Raw genomic sequence first — 25,219 nt, 5'->3', positions numbered from 1 at the left:
CTGAGTTCGAGGCCAGCCTGGTCTACAGAATGAGTTCCAGGACAGCCAGAGCTACACAGAGAAACCCTGTCTCAAAAAAACCAAAAAAAAAAAAAAAAAAAAAAAAAAAGATGTAATGAAGAAAACTAAGCATATTTCCTTTTCCTGTTCATAAATTATAAATAGCTAGGGCTATCACTTTTAGTTGCTTACTTGACAGCCATAGCCACCATTATTCTAGTCTTCATGTAAAAGGACTCTGATTTGAAACCTTGCAGACTCTTGCCTACTCAAGTATATATCACAATCTTTTCCAACTCACTTGTAGCTGCTCAGTTTCCTTCTCAGGACTTGGCTTAAGCTTATGAAAAAAAATCTCCACCATTGTGTTAGAGTTTTACTACTGTGAACAGATACCATGACCAAGGCAACTAGTATAAGGACAACATTTAATTGGAGCCGGCTTACAGGTTCAGAGGTCCAGTCCATAATCATCAAGGTGGGAACATGGAAACATCCAGGCAGGCACAGTGCAGGAGGAACTGAGAGTTCTACATCTTCATCTGCAGGCTGCTAGCAGAATACTGACTTCCAGGCAGCTAGGAAGAGGGTCTTAAAGCCCACCCCTTCAGTGACACACCTACTCCAACAGGGTCACAACTTCTAATAGTGCCTCTCTGTAGGCTGAGCATATACAAACCATGACAACCATCTAGTCAGTTTCTATTAAAAAAAATCTAGGGAAAGTGTTTTCCTTGCCAAAACACTTCTTCTCATCATGGTGGGAGTAGATATTTGTTGAGGACACCAGGCATTACCAAGTGAACCTGAGTCTTAGAGTTGTAGGTAAGCCACTGGCTTACCCAGTCCCCATCTCCAATCGCTGTTTGTCTTAGATGATGACTTAGTCTCCTTATTGTTTAACTCCTTTGTGTTATACTTTATGTTGCTCATGGTGAAAGCATTCTAAATATTGCTTTCAGTTTTCCTTTAGACCTTGAGGGATTCCTTTGCTCTGGACTCTGGATCTTACTGCTTCTTACTTCCCTGGAGCTTGTTGCATATCCACTCCTCCCCATCCTGTGTTTTCTACCTCTCCTCTAAGTCTTCAAACCTACTCCACTTGCCTTCAGTCCTGAAAGCTTTCCTTGCGCTTAAAATTTCTACACATTTCAACATTTTTTTTCTCCATTCCTTGAGTAAACTTTTCAAGCAGACCTACTTTCTGATTCTACTTCATTTTGCTTTTTCTTTTTAAGTCACTCTATTCAGTTTCTCTGGTCAGTACTTTCTTCACCGCTATGTCAATCAGGATGTGTCAATCTTATGTCACGGGGCTGGCAAGATGGCTCATCAGGTAAGAACACTGACTACTCTTCTTGAAGGTCCTGAGTTCAAATCCCAGCAACCACATGGTGGCTCACAACCACCCATAATGAGATCTGACGCCCTCTTCTGGCATGTCTGAAGATAGCTACAGTGTACTTCTGTATAATAATAAATCTTTAAAAAAAAATCTTACGTCACTGTACCTCTGCTCCATATGATGCAAGTCATCTGATATCTCCAATAAGCAAACTTTCAGGCGGCATCCCTGTTCTCCACATTCTCCGTTATCCTCATCTTTGTAATTCTTCTTTAAGTCTGTTGCAGATGGACATCCTGCCTGCTTCTCTTGTCTCTTAAATTTTGGGGTTGTTCAAGGTTACACCTGGAAGCTTGATTGGCTTCTCATTCTGAGTATTCACTTCACTAGCTTCAATTGTCCCTGGCTTGCTGATTATGGTGTCCAAATTCTAGGCCTTTGGCCTAACTTGGAGAAGCTCTGTGCAATGACTGTGCAAAAACTTTAAACCAGGAAGCCACTCAGTTTCCTCAAACATAGCAAGACTTCCAGATCCATTCACTAAACCTTCTTCCTTATAATTCTTCAGTTCTATTTGTAGCCCTGTCACCTACTAATCACTTAAGAAAGCACTTGGGTGCTTGAAGGCCATTGTGAATGTTAATTTTCTTCCTATCTTCTCATTCAGTTCACTACCACATGTGATTGGCTTTTCCTCGTACATTGTTCTGAATTCTACTCTCAGCTCCTCATTCCTAGCTGCCCGATCAGTGTGGGTCTCCTTACCTGTCTCTTAACCACATGATGACATCATTGTCACTTTTTCTATCTCCAATTTCAAATGTCTCCAATGCCTGCTCCACACAAAGTGTAGAGTGCTTCATCTTCACAAGAAAATTTGATAATGACATATCTTTGGCTGAATTATGTCAATGGCTTCCTAGGTTTCTTTACAGAGTGAATGAGTGTATATTAATATGGCATAAGACTTTTTCAGCAGCAAGAACCCTTTTCCTCTAGTTTGAATATTTCCCTCACAGAGTTCATATGTTGGAAGTTTAATCCTCAAATTTACATTGCTTGTATTTGGAGGTGGGACCGTTGGGAATTCATTGAACCAAAAGTCATTTGTTTTCCCAAATTGATTAATTAGTGGATTAATGAGTTACTGTAGGAGTGGCTCTCCCATAAAAATGACTTCTCTGTGGCTTACTTTCTTTCTGTTTCACGATGCAATGCCTTCTGCTGAGTTGGAGTATAGCAAGAAAGCTTTAGCCAGATGCTAAACAAATTCTAGCACCATGCAAGTGAAATTCTCAACCTTCAGCATGTTATTGGCCATTCAGCTGAGACCAAGGGCAGAGCCACGAACTAATTAAACCTCTATTCTTTATAAATGATTTGCTCTGTGCCATTCAGTACAGCAACATATGATGAAGGAATATACCCTGATTGCTTATCTGTGTTCATCTGCTGTAATCTTGTCTCCCAGTTTATTCTTCAGCAAAAAAGTCAGTTTCTTTTTCTATGCCTACCATCTAACTTGTTTATCAACACACAACCACACATACACACAATGTTTGCTCTATCTAATTCTCCAAGTTGGATGCTGTTTCTTAATTCTATCACAATTCTCTATCTTTTGAGGGATCTCTTACTACTATTTGACTGTCACTTGTTAAGTCATAGTAGAGATGTATTTTCTAAGTGTGTGTGTGTGTGTGTGTGTGTGTGTGTGTGTGTGTCCTTGAGTGCAGGTGCCTGAGAAGGCCAGCAGAACTAGTTGGTTCATCTGGAGCTGATGTTTCAAAGGATTCTGAGCTGTCCGATAAGAAAACAGATCTCAGGTCTTCTGCAAGAGCAATAAAGTAGCTCCTAACCACCGAAACATCTCTAGCCTCTTTTTAACATCCATTAAATGAGTGAATGGATAAATTAAACATTTTCTCAGGGGAACTCTAGATTCTGTATTTGTCTGTAGATCAGGCCTCCTTAACATGTGAAGGGGGGCCCCTGTCTTATGCCTACAAAGCTCTGATGCTGTATTTCCCATCCTGTCATCATTTGCAACTTGTTTTTTGTCACTTCTGGTGTGAATGAAAGTCCCTGGTGGGAACCTCACCTCACACTGAACCTTCTGCAAGGCTGGTTAACTGATCACAGCATTGATGATAGTGGAGCGTTTGCAGTGTTGCCTGTCAAGACCCACATTATCTTGGGTCACCTTTGGTTCCCTTAACAGCTGGTGATTGTCCTTCTCTGTGTGTACACTAACATCTTCATGACTGCTGGGCAGATCCTTTGAAACACACAAACATAGCCCCTGCCAACCAAATGGCTACAAATCAAGTCAGATCACGTAGCATCCCAGTCTGCAGCTGAGTTTTCCCTGGTCTTCTGGAACCCACTTCTCTGATGTTTCCATCAAATGATTCGAAAGGTGTGAAGTTTTCTGTTGTTGCTCTGTTATGGTAGAAACATGATGAAACTGTTAATAAGTTGGAACATGAACTGCAAGATAACCCAAATCTGTCTTTCCAGGCGATGATCATAGCTGGCTTAAGACTAAACCATCTTTTATCCTCTTTGAGGTGAAAGTTGTGTTTTTGTGTTGACACTGCCATGGGAGCCTAGACAGATTTCTTCACATGGAGGAGACTGTACAAGNAATTTGTGATTCTGGGGTTATTTGTCAAACGTGTATAAACAAATTGCGCTATTTCTTTTCAGGCCACCATGGATGTTGTTTCTGGTTGTCTTCTGTCTCCATACATTACTCATTCTCCCTTTCTTATTACCTATGGCTGCTGAATGCAAGTGATCCCCCATCAACAGAAGGGAAGTTTTGGATCGTCAGGAGACAGTGAGATGAAGCTGTCACTGTGAACTTGGCTTCTTCTTGGACTTCAGAGAGTCTTGCTCAGGGATAGAATCTTTTCTGGTCTGAAGATGGTCCTATCTCTGTGCTTCCCTTTACTACATACAGCCCCCAAGCTTGCAACGGACAACTAGGACCCTCTCTAACCTTCTAAACACATGAAAAATTGAAAGTAAGCATAGTTTGGGGCCAAGTAGAATACATGGATTCATGTGCCTTGTCTCATGACCCCTCCCATTCTCCCTGCAACAAGAAAGCAGAGGAAACTTCTACCAGTAAATTAGTATCAGAATTTCAGATAAAGAAGCGGGAAATATATGGGAAAGGGGCCTTCTGTTTGTAAATGACTTCAGGTTACATTAGAAAGCAATTTTCTACTTTCCTGTTTATTAGGACAAGGAGAAATTTGTCTCTAGAAGCTAGTTTCAAGAATTTTCTGACATCTTGCATATTTCTTAGCTTTTCCTGATCATGAAAATTTCTCAAAGCAAACAAAGATGGAGGGGGACGTAGTGGGAAAAAAAATTAGGGTTTTTGCTTGTTTGTTTCAGAAACATCCAAATGTAGCTGCTCACAAAGTTATGGGATAATCTTAAACTGGAAATGACAGTGTGTGAGAACAGGAACACAAGGGACACTTGCTAACCAGGGGCAGATTCTCTTCCCCTTTTTGTTGAAAACACATGAGTCAGAGCCATGCCTTTCAGAGAGGGGCCTCATAGTCACCTGCTGATGTGTGTGCTTTATCAGGTGGCCTGAGTGTCATTGTGAGCTGTCCATCTCCTTTCTCTCTACCTTTGGGATACTGAAATGCAAATGCCCAAGAACTTTTGTAGACCCTAAGGGTCCTTGGTCAGGTTCTCTCAGTTACAGGTTAAAAGAATCAGGGGGGAAACACTAATGGAGGCTGTATAGGTAGGAACAATGGGTAGAAGAACAACATCCAAGATACACAGGGCTGTGGACTTCAACATCCAAGATGCACGGGGCTGTGGGCTTCAACATCCAAGATGCACAGGGCTGTGGGCCTCAACATCCAAGATACACGGGGCTGTGGGCTTCAACATCCAAGATGCATGGGGCTGTGGGTTTCAACATCCAAGATACACGGGGCTGTGGGCTTCAACATCCAAGATGCACGGGGCTGTGGGCTTCAACATCCAAGATGCACGGGGCTGTGGGCTTCAACATCCAAGATACACGGGGCTGTGGGCTTCAACATCCAAGATGCACAGGGCTGTGGGCTTCAACATCCAAGATACACGGGGCTGTGGGCTTCAACATCCAAGATACACGGGGCTGTGGGCTTCAGAATGCAGCAAGGAGATAACGAGTCTGGTAGGCGTCTGAAAGAGACATTTCTTTTTTTCTATACATCTTTATTTGTCTCATTCCTCTCAATGTGCTTTGGAAATTTCCAAGGTGAAACCAGGGTGTATTATGTCTTTGAAAGTAGGAAGATATGATGATATAAAAGTGCTCAAAATTGGAATAAGTCACAAGTAATAATTTCCTGTATCCCTGACTTATGAGGTCCATAGGTTCTAAAATGGACTATCAAACTCCGCAGTCTGTAAAGCAATTGTAATTTAAATTTCAGTATTTTAGCCAAGAACTAGAATAAAATCAAGTTGAGATTATTTCATCTGTTTCATTTGAGTCATTTATTCTAAATAAAATGTTAGTGCAAAGAGAGACTAGTTAATAATTAGCCAAGGGCATTGTAGAAGGGAAATGGGAGAGGAAAATAAGACCCGAAAGACAAGCTCTACTGAATTCATTTCTTGGAGGTCCTAGTGAGAAAATTGAATCAACACATGAAAGGGAATAAGGCTGTAGAAAAAATATGAAGGTACGTTAATAGACTGAGCTGAGCATAGTTCTGTATTAGTCAGGGTTCTCTAGAGTCACAGAACTTATGGATAGTCTCTATATAGTAAAGGAATGTATTGATGACTTACAGTCTGCAGTCCAATTCCCAAACAATGGTTCAGTAGTAGCTGTGAATGGAAGTCCAAGGGTCTAGCAGTTGCTTAGTCCCACACGGCAAGCAGGCAGAAGAGCGAGAGCCTCTAAATCCTAGTGCTTGGGAAACCAAGACAGGAGAACCACAAGTTTGAGACTAGCCTGGGCTATTCGGTGAGACCATAATTTAAAATAACAAAGTCATAGTAGATGAGACAAGATGAACTTGAAAACTAAATACTGGCATGTGTGTGTGTGTGTGTGTGTGTGTGTGTGTGTGTGTGTGTTGGTGTGTTGGTGTGTTGGTGTCTACCAATTCACATGGAGGTAAACTCTTGATAAACTAGTTAAGCATAAAAATGGATCAAGAGTATTTAAGAGTTAAAGTAGTACATAGTTAACAACCCAAGGGACTTGGGTGGGGTCTAGTCCATCTCAACCACTCACTTTAGATATGCTAATTCTCTGTGAAATGAGGTGGTATTTCTACAACATCTACTTTCAAAATCAAGTGGATGTTTGTCACCCTAGGATTTTGTTGAAATGAGGATCTTCATGTAGTGGGTTAGGGCAGCCTTGAGAGGCAGATTTCTTATAGGCTAGTAAGGCTATTCCAGTGTTTCTAGACTACCAATTAGATTGTGTCCATTACTTTATGTCACTGTGATTGAATACCCAAGAAAGACAACTTACAAGGAGGAGAGCTTTATTTTGCCTTGTCATTTCAGAGAGATTAGTTCATGCTCATGTGGCTACATTGCTTCTGAGATGTCCCGGGAAGTCGGACATCACAGTGGGAGAGTGTGATGGAGCAGGACAGCTCAGCTCACAGTAGACAGGAAGCAGGGAAAGCCAAGAGACAAGATAAATCCTTCTAGGGCATGGCTGTAGCAATCTCCTACATCTGGGGGTTACTTCCTAATGACTCCTCAGGGTTTGAACTCATCATTGTGTTAACTCACTGAAGTCAGCATCTGCATGTCCCAATCAACTTTCAGTAGCACCCACCATCTAGTGACAAAGCCTTCAACACATGAACATTTCCCAAGGACACTTCATATCGAAAACATGCTGCACACTTTGAGTGATAAGGATCTAGGTCAATGGTTCTCAACCTGTGGGTCACAATCCTCCCCCCTTTCTCTCTCTCTCTCTCTCTCTCTCTCTCTCTCTCTCTCTCTCTCTCTCTCTCTCTCTCTGTGTGTGTGTGTGTATGTGAGAGAGAGAGAGAGAGAGAGAGAGAGAGAGAGAGAGAGAGAGAGAGAGAGATCAGATAACATTTTCACAGGGGCCACTTAAGACCATCAGAAAACACAAATATTTACATTGTGACTCATAACAGTTGCAAAATTATAGTTGTGAAGTAGCAATAAAATTAATTTTATGGTTGGGGGGTCACCACAATGTATTATCGGGTGGTAGCATTAGGAAGGTCGAGAACCACTGGTCTAGATGGTTTCCCCGTCTCTTCCACTTCAATTATATTTGGTTTCACAGACAAGCAGTTAAAGCATTGTCCTGTAAGAATGAAGGTGAAGCAATTACAAGAGCTTTGTAGTGATTACAAAAAAATGAACAGACGTTGGGGCAGTCCATAAAACAAATCTAGCTGTACACACTGAGTAAGAGACCTATAACCAAGTTGAAATCGGGGAGCAAATGTTAGTCAAAATGATGTGTCCAGGGAGAGGGAGGCTCAAGGGTGGGAGGAAGATGACCAGGGACCCCGTGAGAGTAGCAGCACTTAATGAAGCATCCTTTATACTACAAAGGAACAAAAGGAGCTAGTGCCCTCTTAGCCCTCTTTGTTTCCCTAGCCATCCCTGGCTTTATTTTGAGAGCCATCCCTGGCTTTATTTTGTCACTGTCACCGCTTCCTTTACTGTTTGCATTTAAAATACAAAGTGGGTTCAGGTAGATCAACTACAGTTCCATCTGAAAAGCCACTTGTAGATTGACTGATAGACATCCTAGTGCTGACTTTAGATTAGGCATAGAGAGTAGAAGGTGTATAGCACAGTGGCAGGTGTATATAAAGACTGGGGGGAGGAAGGAAATGATGGGGGGGGTCCCAGCAAGATGAGCACTCAGATGACCTTCAAAACCAAAGGTCATCCCATTTATTCAATGGAACACTGATTTCAGTTTCATGTCAATAACTAACTGTTCAGGAAGTCATTTGATATTAAGAAAACATTGAATGCCCTTAGAGGCATTGTAGGTGTGGCTGCTGTGCCACATGTCTGTCAGTAGGTGGCAGAGGCTATGCCTATCCTCAGTGTTCTGATCATGATTAGTAGGTTAACACTGGGGGGAAAAAAAGCAAGCTTGAGACAACCACCCTTCAGTCACTAGGGGGCCTGGACAGGGGGTTAGCCTGAGATGATGACCAGGTGAGTACCAGGCAGGCCCAGATAGGTTCCCAGGATGGGGAGCAAGCCAGAGAGGAGAAGAACCTCACCTGGGAACATGAGCCCCTGTGGGAGTGAGCTGGAGACAGACGACCCTTGCAAAAGGGCCACTCATGTGACCAGGTGAGGAGCAAGCCTAAGACAACCACCTGACCAGCACCATGGGGTCCAGACAGGGAGCTAACCTGAGTAGCCTGAGATGACCATCAGTCCAGTGCTGTGCAGGCTCAGAAAACAGAAAAGCCATGCCCAAGATGACCCGTGCCTGGTGCCATGGCGCTGCACTTCCAGGACCAGTCCTGAGACAGCCTCGGACACTCAGAGACCCTGGGCACCACTAAGAGGCACCAGTAAGTGGTGGAGAGATGGAAGAGAAAGAGAAACAGAAAGATGTGGGCACGATGAAGAGAGGCAGAACTGGAGACTCGAGGGTAGTGAGGAACAGCCTGATGTGAGTAGTCAGTGATGCCACCTGGGACCATGGTGGGGTCCTGGCCTGTGCTGCCACTGGAGGCAGCATCTGGGTCCGTGGCCCTGCTGCAGTATGGGTCTGTTACCACTAAAGGCTAGGTGGATATCCCTGGTCTGAGTTGCCACGTGGGGACTTGTTGAGGTCTGAGGGGTGTGCAGAACTGGGCCCACCCCTCACCTGGGCTTCATGGGAGAGCTGGCCCTGGAGGCATGAGACCAGCGGAGCTGACTCTGCCCCTAGCCGGCTGCAATACTTGCTGGTGATTCAGCCTCCTGGCCCTACCTAGGAGCATGGAATAACTCGCTCTACCACTCCTTTCTAGAGCGGGTATTGTGGACAAGGAAGAGATACCTACTCCTGCTATCTGGGGCAAGCAGGAGACCTGGCCCCACAACGTGCCTGGGCAGCACAGTAGAACCAAGCCTGGTGGTGGTGGTGGGGCATGGGTTAGCTGGCTTTAGGTGATGAATGTAGGAGAAGCTAGCCCTGACTCTTCTCAGTGGCACACATGAGGGAAAATAAATGGCCTGCTGAATTGACTGTAGCGACGGCTGTCACTACTTCTTGAACATTTATCCTTTCTCTTTTTGTTGTGGATTTTCCTTCTTGGAATTTCTCTCCTCCTTGGCAGGCAGAAGAGATGGCCCCTGGATTACGAGAATGGGAGAATTGGCCATGTCCCTCACCAGCTGCAATGCTTGGGCAAGTGAGCCCCGCACCTTGCCTGGACAGCTGGGTATTTCCTGGGAAGCTGACCCTGAGGGTAGGAGAGGTGATGGTCTGACAAGCTCAGATTCCTCTTAGGTCCAGATCCAGGGCTCTGGGTTGGCCCAGCCCAACATCTACCCTATAGATGAACTGCTGGAGTGCATGGAGGGGCTGGTCCTACAGATCCAAAACTATAGGATCTCCATGATGCAGGGAAACAACAGGACCTCTGAAAAGAGTCCCAGTGAGGTTCCAGTATNGATAGAGTAGCAGAAGCCAGAGGCCTCATACCAGACCAATGAGTCACTGCAATGAACATTTGTGAGCACCAAAGTGTGGGGAAAAGGTGTACTTGTGGGACACACTGTGACAGACTAAATCTTCCACAACAAGATTCTTTTCTCTATTGACAGGGAGGTTGTAAGGGTGGAGAACGAGTATGATGGGAGGGGGGATAAGTGGGATTGGGGTACATGATGTGAAATTCACAAAGAACCAATAATAAGTGTTTTTTTTTTTAAAGAAAAGAAAAGAAAAGAAAAGAAAAGAAAAGAAAAGAAAAGAAAAGAAAAGAAAAAACTGTGACAAGCACTTCAATCCAGTGTGATAAGGAAGATCACAGCCAAGCAGGCTAAGATCACTTAGTGAGTTAGTGTTGGAGATGAGGTAAGATCTCAGTTCTCTTTATGCTTATAAGTTCACCTTATAGCACTATATACATTTAATCATATTGAACCATGACCTTTCCCCCACACTTTTCATATCTAGACACACCATTATTAGATATTATGCTTCATTATTTCAAACTAAGATGCTTAGAAAATAAATGACCTGCTGAATTGGCTGTAGCGATGGCCATTGCGTCTTGCACAATTATCCTTTCTTCTTTTGTGGTGGATTTTGGTTTCCTTCTTGGGATCTGTGTTTTGTCTTTGTTTTCGTTTGCAGGGGCTGGGCCCTTTTTCAGACTTTATCTTGGACACTGAATCTTGATTGGGATGAACAAATCAAGACCCGTGAGTAGTTGCTGAGAGTATGTGCTTAACTGGGTTTCACAGTGCAGGAGGAGATGTTGCTTTTACTTTTACAGCACATACATTACTCGGATAACACCATCTCTCCCACTAAACTCTGTGAAGTACAGGTGAACCGAGGCTGGAAACAGTAGTAACATCTTGTAATTAAGGACAGATGACACTGGAGTCAATGGGAGTTTTCTGGGTGTGTGTGTGTGGGGGGGGGAAGGAGACAAAAATCACAACGCTTGCCGTTGTCACTGAGGATCAATCAAGCTCTTCCCCTGAACCTTTATCTAGGCTTTCATTTAAAAATATTTCAGTAACGCAGAGTGACTGGGATTCGTTCTATCACACCACCAGCAAATAACCTGAGTTGGAGTCAGTCTCGGCTGTAGTACAAGCCATCCCTGTAAATGGAGATAATAAGCTATACATTTCACAAGGTGAAGTTCTACCGCAAATCATGATGCTCCTGAAAATGCTACTGTTCCTGTTGTGTTTGTTAGTATTATGTGATATGCAAGTAGCAGTGCCACCGTCAGGCTCCATAGGCACCGAACATACTGTGAAACCTCCCGGTACTTCCAGGAAAACCACTGCATCCAGAGACTTTGTCTTTCCTTTTTTTTTTTTTTTTTTTTTTTTTTTTTTTTTCCCTCGCTCATGGAAAAGAGTCCAGCTTGGCCATGAAAGGGANTTTTTTTTTTTTTTTTTTTTCTTTTTTTTTTAAGAGCACATGGAAAAGAGTCCAGCTTGGCCATGAAAGGGACAGTATGACATGGTTTCCTGGAACAGAGCCAGCAGGGTATAGGCCTGCTTTCAGGAGTGTTGATGGTTGCCCTGGGTGTAAGGCTTGTTTGTATACTTTGGGTTGCAGAGTTCTTTAATGGATTGCAGAAGTAACATCTTTGATAAGCAAATGAGAATTTATCAAGTTACTTCTGGGGGCTAACATTCCATGAAAGCGTTTCTTGTATTGAGCTGTGGAGCGTTCCACAGATTTTAGGTGAGAGATCCTGGCCCGGATGTATGACAGAGAAATAAATCTAAGAGGTAGACGTGTACTGTAATATGCACCCTTAGTTCCCCAAGCAGAGCTTTGTAAGGCACCTTTATCTCTTCCACAGCGTTCATCCTTGGTGCCTTGTACAAGCAACTATCTTTGAGTTGCAATGAGAAGTATTTTAGACTGGGTGACGTCCACACAATAGGAATTTTCATTTGCTTCTTAGCAATTACCTTTAACCTTTGCAAGGTATAATCAGTGAGGGGAGAGTGGCTGAGAGATTGTTTCGCTTCTTCATCATTCCTCATGCAAACCCAAATTTAAGTTCTTTGGAATAACACGGGCAGTAATTGTCAGGAGTGGGATTCGAACCCACGCCTCCAGGGGAGACTGTGACCTGAACGCAGCGCCTTAGACCGCTCGGCCATCCTGATGGCGGGGGTAATTGTCTCTTCATCTTCCCTTTCTATTCAATCTTGGCAGCTGCCATCAGAGAAATCATTAAGACACTTCCTCTCCTTGACACACCTATAGTGTCATCCTTAGCACCAGACAGGTGTTAGCTACATCGGACATTTAGTTCTTATGGTTTTTAACCATGGGGGCTTCTGCATAGAGATGTCCCATCCATTCATTAAGGATACAGCTATTTTCCTCCCAGAGGATACAGTTAATGATTCATCACACTGGGGGTTAGAATTTCAGTGTGTGGAGACACACAAACACTTAGTGCTGTGCGGCCCCTTCATAAGTCTCCTCTAAACACTGTGAGGCTTGCTTGGTGTCCAATCACCGCCAATTTACCTCCCCCTTTCCCAGTTTTGTTGCAAGAGCAAGGGCCAGAGGAGTTCTATGTTTTGTATGCATTTGTGGTAGAGATGCGGAATATAAAGATGTTGTGATCCTGATGAACATGACATTTCAGGAGTCTCTCCTGGCTGTTTGTTGTGGAAGCTCTGGAGAGGCCAGCATTGGGCTTAGCCTACATAAGAAGGAGGAGAAACCCAGGGGACTCTTGCTTGGCCCAGTTCCACCCCAGAGCTCACTAATTTTATGGAAGGTCAAGAAAGGAGGAGCTGAGCCCATGGACATCTGCCTGAAGTAATATTTTCAAATTGGTCTTTCTCCTCTAGAGGTTCATTTTCAAATTTAATTAGCTAGCTAATGATGGTAAATTATCAAAATTAATTGATGGATGCAGAAGTGCTTTGACTATACAAAAAACACTATGCATAATTTCTAGGGTAGTTAGTGTCTGATCTAACTTTAAAGACTAATCTAGGAAAAGATTTTTATAGTAGTGGTAATAATACTTTTTTTAATGGCTTGAACTGAGGTCTTTTATTGGCCAGGAACATTGCCGAGGGGGAGCATCTCCTACAGTCTCTAGATTCCTACTTAGTGAGAAGCCTTCTCCATTTGCCAGAGGCATCCCTGGAGGAAGAAGTCCAGTGAGAAATCTGTAAGTGTGTCTTTATAGTCCAGAAAGTAAGACAGGAAAATAAACAAGCATTTGTGGTTATCTAGGAAGATGGGGGATGTGCGGTAGGGAAGAGGCAGGGGGGTGGTGGACCTGGACATGTCCTCATAGAAAGAACTGCTTGCTGAGTTGAGGCTGGGAGTAGCATTTGTCTATGAACTGAAACGAAAACTACTAGAAGGCAATTTAACATTGTGTCATCTTAGTTAAAGAAGAATATCCGTCCCTCCCCCACGCTTATTATTTCCTTCAGAGTGGGTTTTTAGCCAGGTTGATAGTCACAGGGATGGAGTCCTTTCTGTGGAGTGTGGGCATCAACTCCAGTCATAGAGCACTTGGCTGCTACCTCCATCATAACAGTAAAGCCACAACTGCACAAGTCGGCACTCCTTTCTTGACAGCCTAGTCTTACAGTTTGAAGGATTTGTTGCTCTTAACCACAAGTGATCTTTTTAAAGATATGTTTATCACCATAGAGGTTGCAAGGTTTAGGTATTCTTATGTCCAAAGATCAAATGCATATTTTAAAATATCCCACTTGTAAGAATCAGGATGCATGGGCAAAGTGATACATTTCTTTGCTGGATACTCCAATCGTGCATCAAATCTAAGAAGTCTCAACTTTTGTGACTTAAGGCTCCATATTCACTCATCCGTACACATTAAAATGAATTGGATTTTAACAGCCATATTCCAGGCATCAAGGCTTAGAACTCCATCTTTGACAGGCAAAAGGCTCCTTGCTTCTAGGAGTTTCTCTCTTCAAATATTTCTAGGCCTTCTCTCACAGCTTTTGTTACTACACCTCAAATGTTCCCTTGGTTTTGGGGATCACCCTAGGGAGGCAGCAGTCTCTCACAGTTGTAATCAGGGCCTCTGCCAACAGTTCTGACAGGCAAGGTCATTAGCCAATGTGGAATGCAGTGCATTCTTCCAGCTGGCCTGTGGCCTCTGGCAGGCTGTTCCCTGAGAACGCCTTTCTCTTCCCACCAGATCTGTTGGAACTTCTCTACATGACTGAGCTGCTGAGCCTCTCCTTTGCCCTATTCTCCAAGCCTTCCAGAATGATTATCACATCTAGGATGGGTTGCTGGGTATTGTCACAAACTACACTCTGCTCCTCTGAAACCTATAATTCTCTGAATCCTAGGCTTTTGCCAGCACCAAGATCAGTTTAGCTCTGTTGATGGGCTCTTAACATGACAGTACTTCACTAGACAATTATATGAGCTCTTCTGAGGAGAACTCCTATCACCCAAATCCTCTCATGATTTGGATGGAAGATCATCCACCCGCTCACTAACCCTTTAATAGTTTCATAAGAAGTTTCCAGAGCTAACTCAGAGACTACCAAGAACTTATGGATGAAACAGGGTAGGCTGTGGTATGCTCATCTTGGTTAGAGGTTGGGAGAGGAAGATGCATTCACTTGTTACTGACTGATATAAATAGAAAATTGTTTAAAAGGTTTTTTTTTTTATCCTAACCTAATCCATGAGATGAAATGGAATCTATACCATAATCTATATGGCTAAACTGTCCAAGAACTTGAGACTAGAGAGATTATGCACCCTATGAGAAAACATACTGCTATTATTCTGCTAAAGGAACATAACCATAAAATGTTACTCCTAACAACATATTTCTATGCCTATTTATAGATCAGTGTCTCATTCATCCTTCATCAGAAAATGGTCTTTTTTTTCAATGGATGCTAATTAGCACAGAGACCCATAACATTATGAGACAATGGACATTAGAGACTCTGGACATTGTGAGAGACTTTGGAGCAGTCATTCCTATATAGGATGTCTTTATCAAACCTTTCCCTTCAAGGCTCAGGGATCAATGTGGAAGAGGAGGCGGAACGATCACAAGAAGCTGGAAGTGATGGATGATCCCAAGGAAACTGTCTTCCAGATACGATAGGACTGATGCCCATACAAACTCATGGAGACGTGACAGCCTGCATAAGACCTGCATGGATCCATACCAGACAAAGTGCCAGAACCGAGAATAGGTGGACACAAAGCCCCACCCCTAACCAAGAGGCTGTTTGCAGTTAATGCCTACTGGAAAGTAGAAAGGCATTTTTTTTCCCAATGAAGTGTCACTGAGTATATCACTCACACTGTGGTGTGCACGCGCACATGCTTGTTATTTGTTTTTGTGTTTTTTTTTTTTTTGTCTTACCGGGTTTTTCTTTGTTTATTTGTTTTTTAATTTCCATTTGCTTTTGTTTTTGATTTTTTTTGTTTGTTTTAAACAACAGAGAAAGCAAGCAAAGTTGAAGGGGTAGGGAGATAGGGAGGATCTGGGAGAAGGGAAATAATATGATCAAAATATACTACATGAAAAAACATTTTCGAACCAAAAAATCTTTAGAAAAGATTTGTTTATGCTTGGCTGTGTGTGTATGTGTTTGTGTGAACATACCTGCACATGCATGTGGGTGTTCATGCTTGTGTGTGTACAGAGACCAGAGTGGAGTTGATGTCTTTGTCTGTAACTCTCTGCCTTCGAGGCAGGATATAGGACTTGCATTTTCTTGGCTAGGCTAGAAGCTAGCTATCCCCAGTGATCCTCTTGCCTCCATCCTCTTTGGAGCTGGAGGTATCTACGGGGATCTGCAGGGACATTCAGGTTGTTATACCAGGCACCAGGATGTGAACCCTGGTCTTCATGCTTGTGAAGCAAGCCCTCTGAACTTCTGAGCAATCTCTCCAACCCATATAATTCTCTTTTAGAATGCTAATGTGTTCAGTGTGGCCTACAAGGGCACCCTGGGGTAGAGGCTGATGGAGAAGAAAGAAAAACCATAGCAAGTTTGTGTCAGAACTTTTCAATTTGAGCCATCACCAGGGCAGCGGCAGCACAGATTTTCATCAGCTTGGACTATTAAATGGCATGCTTACTCCAGTTTGCTGGGGAGCCTCAGCCAAGTGTGGCTTTATGTCTGTAATGTCTTATACTGCTGCAAGATGTATACTAGACAGAGATGTGTGTCACAGGGGATGAAGGAACAAAGTCTAAGTTGGTGTTAAATAAGGATGTTGGGAGATGAAAAGCTAATTAATAGAAGAGGAAATATGGTATTATTGGTATTATTTTGGCTTTCTACACCACTCTGTGCTTGTGATGTTGGGACTCTCTTGTTTTGGCACAGAGCAGTCTTCTCTCTGTTAGAAGCTCAGCTTTCTGACCTTTCTCACACTTGGACCACAGACATATGATTCACGTTGAATCCAGTCTACCAGGGTGGATTTTAACTTGGAACAGAGGAGTAACACCCAGCTAAGGCTATGCAGACTCTATCTGAAGAAGGTTCAGGTCGATGGTAGCTAGATCTATTTCAGATTGATTCTGACCCTTAAGAGACTCCATGATCAACTATAAAATATAGTCCCTCATGTTACATCTCTGAACCCAGATACAAAAGTAAGTAAGTAAGTAAGTAAGTAAGTAAGTAAGTAAGTAAGTAAGTAAGTAAGTAAGCAAGCAAGCAAGCAAGCAAGCAAGCAAGCAAGCAAGCACACAAATTGGGATGCAACATGCCTGGAAAGGAAGGGCATTTATAATTCTCTTGTTTCAACAACAACCAAAAATAGTGAGCCTATCTCCTTGACAGCACAATCCCGGAGCGTTTCCACTGAACTCTAGATGTCATGTGGACAGAAGAAAAAAAAATTGTCAAACAATTTTGGAAATTTTGGAAAAGTTCTGGGGAAAAACATAAAAGTAAAGTGGCTTTCATTACTACATAACTTTTTCTGAAGAAATCTTTTGAATGTTAACACACTCAAAAAGCTTCAAGACAGAGATAAACAAATAACATTTTCTCCATTCTGGGAGCACTTCCAGGGCTCTGGAGGCACGCATGATGCTGAGAAATGGTGTGTCTCCTCCCTCTGTCTGTCCATGGCATCTACATAATGGTAAACACAGAGCACATGCAGTCATGTACTCTGAATAGGCTTAGCACAGAAGAATCTTCTCTTGGGTCATCATGTATTAGCTTGAGTTACTCTGGCCAGGTAGTAGTCCCTGCTCTGAGCCAGCAGATCGCTTCTTGGTATTTTTTAAGATTTATTTTTATTTATGTTAGTACATGGTCACTGTCTCGAGACACAAAAGAAGAGGACATTAGATTCCATTACAGATGGCTATGAGCCACCATGTGGTTGCTAGGAATCGAACTCAGGACCTCTGGAAGAGCAGTCAGTGCTCATAATGGCTGAGCCACCTCTCCAGCTCCAGCTCAGGTACTTAATCTTTGCTCATGTATATTCTGATAGATGCTGAATGTCAAAGCTTAAAGCAAGGTTAAGACCTCCAAATCCTGAAGTGAACTTAATTTATTCAGACATTTCCAACTTACTACAACCTATATTCAACTTCTTATCCACCCCGTAGCTTAAGGGTGAAGTTCTCAGCATGATTTGACACAGACTATAAAGAAAGCAAGAAAACCTGATTTTCTTCAAAGAGAGAGAAACTCAAAACATGACCAACTGTAGCAGGGCTCCTCATGCAAATGGAGACCAAGTAGCATCTTTGCTCCCAATTATGCCCAGTGTGGAAGGCCAGTGATTTGGAGATATTTAACTCAAGGGAAAGAAAAATAATGGATCATCCATGGACCACTGGCTGTTAAATGAGAAATAAAGCCTTTTCATTCTTTTTTTTTCCCACCTGCTGAGCTGGCACCGGGAAATATGACACTTACTGATAGCTATGTCCCAGTTGTGCTACAGACCTCTCTGCTGGTTGGAACATGGTATTGAAAGGTATTGATAGGAATCTGTGCACAGCATTTACATTTATATTATCAATTTATGATGTTCATATTCAGTGAGGACAGGGACCTTTGTTTACCACCGTATCTGCAGGATGTACAATAGTTGTGCCAGAAATGTTTGCTGAATTACTATAATCTGTCTGGAGAGAAGACCTGGTATGGCTGGGCCCCACACAGAGGCTGAGGCCTGTCTCATCTCCAGCAGCCTGAAGTCTGCTTTTGTGTGTGCAGGCATGCAAAGGTAATTACTGTCATATTTTCTTACATTCCCTGGGAGAAGTCAGGCACTGATTTCTGCCTTTTTCTACCGAGAAGAAATTCATTCTGACTCCTTTGCAAATTCAGAAAATGAATGGCTCTGTTTCTACAGCAATGATGGCTAAGTACCTGGAACAATTTTCCTAACAAAACAGCAGAAAATGCTAGCGAATGCATAGTCTTTAAAAGTCTTAAGACATGGATGCATTTTGTAAAGTATGCCAGCAAATGTTTAGTGGTTCTTATCTAAGAGGGGATGGGAGCTAAGGACAGCAAACTGAAGTCTGGAAACTTCTTTACCCTGAGGGTGGTTGCCCACAGTTACAACACAGTTACATTTGATCTCTCTCTCTCTCTCTCTCTCTCTCTCTCTCTCTCTCTCTCTCTCTCTCTCTCTCTCCTTCTTTCTTCCTCTCCCCTTCCCACTCCCATCCTTCTTTCCTTCTTTCCATCTTTCCTTCCTCCCTCTCTCCCTCCCTCCCTTACTTTCTTCCTTTTATTTTTTTCAGTATAACCACTCTATGTGAGAGAAAAAAAAAAAAACACATAAACATGCAGGGTGGGGGGAGAGTCCGATGCCTGTTCAAATTGTAAATGAGCCCTGGAACTAACACTCCATTTTATCCCTTCTACACACCAATTCTGAGGCAATGTGTTTAAGCACAAAGCAAATCAGGGGTTAAAGACTGAAAAGCAAGTCTTTTGATAATTAAAAACTTACTTTGCTCTTCATGTGGACATTTAAGTCAAATTCATGTGGTCTAGGCAGTCCAAAATACTTCAAGTTTTAAAGTATTCCCAGAGTAGCACTATCTCCAACATCTGGTGAAAACAAGCTTACATACAAAAAAAGGAAAAGAAAGGAAAAGATGAGAAGAGAAAAGAGAAGAAAAATCTCATGTTTACCGAAGGCCTTGAAGAATTCTTCTAAGAAGGAGAACAGTTAATACACATTGTTAAACCTATAGACAGAAGAAACAGGTTTCCACAGGCTTTAGGTACCATAATGACCAAGTTCATAATCCAAAATAAATATGATTACCATGTTTAAAGAAGAGCTTAAAGTTTCTGTAGGGAACATAAAATTATAATGAGGGACTAAGCAGATTTGAAGAGGAACCAAATGCAAATTCCAGGAGTGAATTTCTAATAAAAATTAAGACCCAGAGTGTGAATAGACTTAATGTCAGTTAGAGAGAGGTGGGGGGAGGATGGGGACCTGGAAGGTAAATCCAGCAGGTTATCAGCAGGGCAGCACAGAGACACAAAACAGGAGACACATGGGGACACTGGGAAGAACTCACATCTCCCTGAACATCAGCACAGGTGAGAATACACAGAAAAGATGTGTGAAGAGGTAAGAGTGGAGAACTTTGGGTAACTATTGAAGAATAAAATCTGCAGGTTCAAACTTCCTCCCAGTCGCTGGAAGAAGAAGGAGAAATGTGTGCACATCCAGGCACGCTGTAATGAAATTTTAGGACGAAGATGACAGAAAAAGATTCAGGTAGAAAGTGGGCTTTGAAATGTTGGAAATAGAAAATATTTTATTTATTTTGCTGAGAATTTCATATACGGATATTATATTCAAACCCTTTCCCTTCTCTCTCCTCCTTCACCTTCTCCCATCTCCTTCTTCTCTCCTCAAATGCATGGCCTCTTTGAGTTTAATTATTCTTGTTAAACATATGCACGTGCAATTCATGTATGCTCCTGTTGGGTTCATTTCGTTTTGCTCACATGTTTACAGATCACCTACCAGGGGGCTTGTCCCTGAAGAAGGCTGACCCCTCCCTCTGCAGTCATCTATTGCCTGCAGTTCTCAGTTCTTCATCTAGGGGTGGAGTCTTGCACAACCTCTGCCACTCACTGGCTGCCAAATAGTATCATCATTGTTCAGGGCTTCCGTTGCTTGCCTTCGCTTTTCCCAGGTAAATCTGATGTAGTTTTGTTTGTTTGTTTGTTTGTTTGTTTTGTTTTGTTTTCCGGTTCCCTCTTCATAACGCCTGTGTCCTGCTATTTCCCTGTCTTGAGCTGTTTCTCCCCCCTCCCCCATTCATCCCTCTTTCGTTCCACATCCCTTCAGTTAGTCCAGGTTACATACTCACATCTAAAGGTTCAGAACTGGGATCCACAAGTAAGGAGGACCATTAAGTATTTGTCTTTCTGGACCTGTGTTACCTCATTCAGTATATTTCAGTATATTTTCTAGTTTTATCCACTTGCCTGCCAATGGCATGATTTTATTTTACTTAGAGCTGAATGATACTCTATGCTGTATAAGGACCCCATTTATAGCATCCATTCCTCAGCTGAGGGACATTTAGGTTCTTTAGATTCCCTTTCCCAGCTCTTGTGACTAGAGAAGCAATGAGCAGAAGGTGTGGCCTTGCTACAAGTCCATCACTGGAGGCGGGCCTCAGTGTTTACTAAAGCTGTAAACCACTTCCGTTCACTGTTTCTGCTTCATGCTTCTAGTTTCCTCTTACAGCCACCATGCCTGCCACTTACTGATACGCCTGCTTCTTATGAGGGACTCTTATCTCTCTGGACCCATAAGCCAAAATAAACAAACCCTTCCTTTCACGAGTTGTCTTGATCACGGTGTTTTATCAGAAGGCAGTTTTAACAGAAAAGTAGCCGATACAATGAATTAGCGTCTAGCCTGTGCTTCATAGGCCCTGTCTTATTAACAGCAAATTAAAGAAAATAAGACCAAGTGGAATAAAATAGAATTTTAAAATAGTGTAAATTTGGAGAAAGATGAGTATTAGGAAGTCTGTGTGTTGCCCTACAAAGAGTGCTCGTGAAATTTATACTTTGATAATTAGCAGCACATAACTGAAAGAAGGAATGGGAAATAGTTATAATTTCCCACAGAGTCCAAGAGAAAAAAAAAAAACCTCTTTTAAAAAAATCCTCATTTGGTTACAACAAGATCAACAAGTGTGGGAAAAGAAACAGAACAAGTGGAGCAAGAGCAGGAAGCACAAACTAACTGGGGCTGAGCATCTCGGTGGTGAAGACCTGGAGCTGCTCACACTGAGGGCTTACAGCAGTCACCAGCACCTCTTACAGCTCATGTCACCTCTAGGCTCAGCTTCAGGGGACGTGACACCCTCTTCTGGTCTCTGTGGGTGCCCACACACACTCACACACACCCCCTTCCACAGACAGACATCACGTTACATCACACACATCATTAAAAACAAGTGAATAAAAAAAAAAAGTAGAACTATGTCAGTCATTTTATTACATTAAAAAGATTAAATGAAGATCTTTAAAAGACTCAGAAAAGTTAACACTATATCAAGTGAAGTTTTGGCTTACATATCCTGAATAATGATGACAGTAATAATTGAAAATGGGTAAGATATATTAGTGTTCTCATTTCTGTGACAAAATACCAGGTAAGAAGTAACTTAAAGGATAAAGGGCCTATTTTTTCCCCATAGTCCCAGAGGCTACAGCCTACCATGCTGGGATGGCTTGAAACAGCAGGCAACTGGGCACATTGTATCCCCAGTCAGGAAGCAGAGAACAATTGGGTATTCCTGTTCAGTCTGGCTTCTTCCAGAGCAGCAGTTCTCAACCTGTGAGTTGCGACCCTGTTGAGGGTTGTCCAGTGACCCTTTCACAGAGGTTGCCTAAGACCCTCAGGAAAGACGACACTTACACCAGGATTCCTAACAGTATCAGCATTGCAGTTATGAAATAGCAACTAAGTAATTTTATGGTTGGAGTCGCTACAACATAAGGAACGATATTAAAGGGTCACAGTATTAGGAAGGTTGAGAACCACTGTTCTAGGTAGTCCAGAGCCCCATTTCACACACTGGTGCCTCCTATGCTTTGGATGGGTCTCCCCACCTCAGTTAATCTCTCCCGGGCATGGTGAGATGCTTAGTGGTCCTAGAGTCACCAAGCTGTCAATCAATCTTAACCTTCTCAGATATGAAGAGACATCTCACTGAAGAAAACAAGCCAGTGATAAATGATGTTCTACATTCTTCGACATTAGAGCTGCAAATTAAAACAAGAGCATCCCACTAGATTCATTCATGTCCAAAACTAGAAGAAAACGGGGCCTCCAAAATGATTTCTTTTGAGATTCATTCTCGTATATCCCAGCCTAATTTCAAACTGGGTATGAAGCTAAAGGTGATCTTGAATTTCTGATTCTCCAAATGCGAGATTACAGGGGTCTGCCACCTCCACCTGATTTGTCTGGTGCTAGGGGTTTAAATGGTTTTTAATTGTTTGACCATTTCAGACATTTATAAAATGAATTTTAGTAATTTTCAATCCACTCTGCTTTTTCCTTTTCCTCTGGAACCCTTTACCACACCAAGCGTGCTCCCCTATTTTTATTATTCTCTCTCTCTCTCTCTCTCTCTCTCTCTCTCTCTCTCTCTCTCTCTCTGTGTGTGTGTGTGTGTGTGTGTGTGTGTGTGTGTGTTCTCCACTGAACTTAATTAGAGAGTTCCTAGCCTGATTATGGGTAGATTATTTTCTGGAGCTAGAGAAACTTCTCAGATGCTAAGCCACAGAAGTAAGTGAAATTTCTTCCCCTAACAACCATGAGCTGCCTATAGTTCTCAAGGGCGGTGGAGTCGTATGGGTCCCTCTTCCATCCATAATGAAATGTTGATGGGCCCCAGACTTTAATTTAGTGAACTGACAAGTGCACTGGCTGTGTCGTGTTAAGAAGACACCATTGCTCTATATGTATCCATCTTTTAGCTTTTGTTGGGATTGGGAATCGAACCAAGTGCTTTCTGCATATGGGACATGTACTTTACTGAGTGATATTCTGAGCCCTCACAAATGGATTCTAAGAAGCTTCACTGAAGTGTGGGGGTTGTCAAACAACCCTTTCATAATGGTTGCCTAAGACCATTGGAAAACACAGACATTTACAGTATAATTCATAATAGTAGTAAAATTACAGTTAGGAAGTAGCAACAAAAATAATTGTATAGTGTGTGGGGGGGTCACCACAATGTGGATGTGGGAGAAAAGATGCAGGCAGTACATTCTAGCTGAAAATGAGTCCATGCATGTGCGCTGTGCACACATCTTAGAAGAGAGTGAGTGTATGCGTGGGTAGAGACAGGTTTCTCAATCCTTACACTTAAGAAAGGAGAGGAGGCTGAGATGATTCAGTGGAGTTAGAAGCCTGTGGTTGAAACTAAATAAAAAAAATGATTATATATTAGAGCTGGAAAGATGGATCACTGCTTACGAGCATGTAGTGCTCTTCCACAAGATATGAGTTCAGTTCTGAGCACCAGGGTGTTAGGTGCTTAAATGGTTCACAAATGTCTACAACCCCAGCCCCTGAGGATCCAATGCCTCTGATCTCTGTGGGTACTCATGTACATGTGTGCGTGCGCGCGCGCACACACACACACACACACACACACACACACACACACACACAGAGAGAGAGAGAGAGAGAGAGAGAGAGAGAGAGAGAGAGAGATATTTACATATAATTAAAGACTTTAAAACTTTTAAAAAGCAGTTGCTTGTGAGTTACTATCCAAACATTTATTTCTTTGTTAGCTGAAAGTACCTAAAATAAGTGTCATCCCAGAAATGATGAACAGATCTTTGCTTGTAATACCACTATCCTAGAGTAGCCATCAAACCATTCGGACAAATGGCTGATTCTGGGACTGGGTAGAAAATATATGAGTATGGGACATCTCTCAGGTACAGGCAGTGTTCAGAATGCACCAAACAGATGTCAAGTGTTCACACAGCAAACTCATATAAATAAAAACTCCCAACCATGTAGGCAGACCAAACCGGTATAGAGATCAGCAAGAACTCCTAACACTCAAAGACAATGTAATTTGAGTAAGAAAGTTAAAATTAATATTGGTTTATAACCCAAAGTACAAAATAAATGGCCACAAGCCTGTAAACATATAAATAAATTATTGAATGAATAAATAGATGAGAGATAGACAATTTTTTTCATCCAGAAACATTTCAAATAATTTATATGGTAGTTTTCCTCCAGGGAGGTGAGCTATAATCTTTATTGCCTAAATGTGGTCTGCACACAGTGGCTTCCTTTCAAAGAATGTGGTATGGATGTAGGGAAAGAAAGAGTAGGGCTGGTGAGATGGCTCAGTGGGTAAGAGCACCCGACTGCTCTTCCGAAGGTCCCGAGTTCAAATCCCAGCAACCACATGGTGGCTCACAACCATCCGTAACAAGATCTGACACCCTCTTCTAGAGTGTCTGAAGACAGCTACAGTGTACTTACTACATATAATAAATAAATAAATATTTAAAAAAAAAAAAAAAAAAGAAGAAAGAGTAGTAGGAAAGCCCGTTACAGCATTTCAGCCATCCGAGTAAGGGCAACATCAATGAATGAAAATAACATTTTTGCTTCTGTGGTTTCTGTTCCCAAAACAAGTGCTCCAATTCTAATTATGAGAAAAGCAGCAGGTAGATGCTGACTGTGAGATAAAGCTGCAAGAATACATGACTCTTAATCTTTAAAATTGTAAAGGCAATAAAAAACAAAAAAAACCTAAGAAGTTACCATAGCCAACAGGAACCAGAGAAAACATTATGACTTAGTGGGGAGGTCGCTCCATGGTTAAAGCACTGCTTTCAAGCACAGGGACCTGAGTTCAATTCCCTGGACACATGTTAAAAGTCAGGCAAAACCAGATGTGGTCCCAGTGTAGAGAAGAAAGGGACTGCAGATCCTTGGAGCTTCCTGGCCGGACAGCCTAGTCTAGTTTGGGAGTTCCAGGGGAGTGAGAGACCATGCCTCAAAAAAGCAAGGTGACTTGGTTTCTAAGGAACACACAAGGTTATCCTTTGGCCTACACACACACACACACACACACACACACACACACACACACACAC

At 42.4% G+C, this 25,219-nt stretch overlaps 1 non-coding gene and 1 pseudogene across 1 annotated transcript; one reads left to right on the top strand and one right to left on the bottom strand.

Annotated features, from left to right (window-relative positions):
* The first annotated feature begins 8,366 nt into the window (after positions 1-8,366).
* LOC115064160 lies at positions 8,367-8,476 on the top strand (annotated as a pseudogene).
* A 3,658-nt stretch (positions 8,477-12,134) lies between these two features.
* Trnal-cag lies at positions 12,135-12,217 on the bottom strand. The gene has a single exon. It is a non-coding gene; the product is annotated as a tRNA-Leu (tRNA).
* Positions 12,218-25,219: the final 13,002 nt, after the last annotated feature.

Source organism: Mus pahari, chromosome 5 (assembly GCF_900095145.1).
Source record: "Mus pahari chromosome 5, PAHARI_EIJ_v1.1, whole genome shotgun sequence".
Taxonomy (NCBI): domain Eukaryota; kingdom Metazoa; phylum Chordata; class Mammalia; order Rodentia; family Muridae; genus Mus; species Mus pahari.
This window is presented reverse-complemented; position numbering and strand designations above follow the sequence as displayed.